Source organism: Echinops telfairi, unplaced genomic scaffold (genome assembly GCF_000313985.2).
Source record: "Echinops telfairi isolate 266 unplaced genomic scaffold, ASM31398v2 ScPeMD7_5;HRSCAF=22, whole genome shotgun sequence".
Taxonomy (NCBI): domain Eukaryota; kingdom Metazoa; phylum Chordata; class Mammalia; order Afrosoricida; family Tenrecidae; genus Echinops; species Echinops telfairi.
This window is the reverse complement of record NW_022103901.1, coordinates 40,287,173-40,288,867: the sequence shown is the minus strand read 5'-3', so window position 1 is coordinate 40,288,867 and position 1,695 is coordinate 40,287,173.

The window sequence follows — 1,695 nt, the reverse complement described above, 5'->3', positions numbered from 1 at the left end:
GGTTCCGGGGCGCTGCCCGGCGCCTCTGGGTCCCGTTTTAGTCCCCGGGCCGGTGGGTCAGGTTTCCGAGCTGCTTCTCACCTGTTAGGGCTTCTTGCTGTGCCTGTCACTTCTGTCCCGCGTTCCTCTGCCCCCGCCGTATGCCTTTGGTGTTGTGCTTCACGGCCGTTGTGGGACCCCATGCTTTCTGAGGATTCGGGCGTTCATCGACGGAGCTAATTGTCATCACACCTACTCTGTGCCCAGCGCGCATCTGGGTGCGTGAAGATTGCCAGAGCCCCCCGCTCGCGGAATGGACATGCCCCTGGGTGGAACAGTCGTCTTAAAGGGCTTCGGCGAGTTGCCATGTAGGGAAGAAAGTAGGTCGGTGTGGGGCAAGACGACGGTCTTCCTAAGGAAGTGAACTTTGGGAAGACCTGGGAAGAGTGCCCAAAGAAGAGGAAATGGCCGGTGTAAAGGCCCTGAGGTTCAACCAGCTTGGTGGTGTCCATGAGCTGCAAAGAAGACTGGGGAATCGTGAACAGGCACGTGTCGCTCCATGGAAGAGCAAGTACAAATAGAAGATCTGCACTTCATGGGTGCTTTCAATCACTTAAAGGAGCTCTGGTGGCGCAGTGGTTAAGCAATCTTGCTGGCTGGTAAGATTGGTTCCACCATGGCTCCGTCGTTGAAAGGTGTGGCAATTTGCTTCTGTGAAGATGTCGGGTGTTGGAAACCCTATGGGGCAGTTCTACTCTGCCCTAGAAGGACGCTGTGAGTTGGAATTGACTCGATGGGAATGGGGCTTGGGGCTGGTTGCCCCAGTTTATGAATCTCTTTGCCCATTCTCTGGCATATCAGCAGAGGAAGATTTCAATCCAGAACGTATTTGTTGAGTCGACCAAGCACAAATATGTGGCTCCTGTTGTCAAAGAAAGGAGCCCTGGTGGTGGTGTCAGGTAAGCATTGGACTGCAAGCTACAAGGTCAGTGGTTCAAACCTACTAGCCACTCTTGGGAGAAAGATGAGGTAAAGATTTAACAGCTTCAGAAACCCTGTGTAGGGTCTCTGTGTGTTGGAGCTGACATGATGGCAGTGTGTTTTAAGTTGGATTGTCGAGGAGATGTCAAAGCAATGGGGATCAGGAGGAGAAAGAACAACTTACAGCAGCTGCACTGAGTATTTGCTACGTTCCAGGTACTCTACTGAGGAGTCCTAGTGGCGTGGTGGTTACACATTAGGTTGCTAACCACAAGGCCAGCAGTTCAAAACCAACAGCCAATCTGAACTCCTGTAAAGAGTTACAGTGTTGGAAACTCACAAGGGCAGTTCTACCCTGTCTTACAGGGTTGCTATGAGTCAGATGGTAATGAGTTGTGAGTGAAGTGCTATACAGTATTGTGAGTAGGGTTTTCTCAGCCTTAACTGCTGTTGCCATTTTGCACCCACTCATTCTGTGCTTAACATTGGGGTGGGGGTGGGGAGGTTGTGATGTGCAGTGTGCGACGATTAGTGGCATGCCTGCCCTCTACTCTTAGTTGTAGGTACCCTCCAACATGTCAGCCACGGCTGACTCCAGACATTGCCCAGGGTCCCCTGTGCAGAAATGTATTTATGCGTTTAACTCCTAAGTGAGGGCTTAGAAAGGATGTCTTGTAAATGTCACAGTTCCCAGTGCACTCTGGATTTACTACTGTTCCTCCACATTGACAGCTG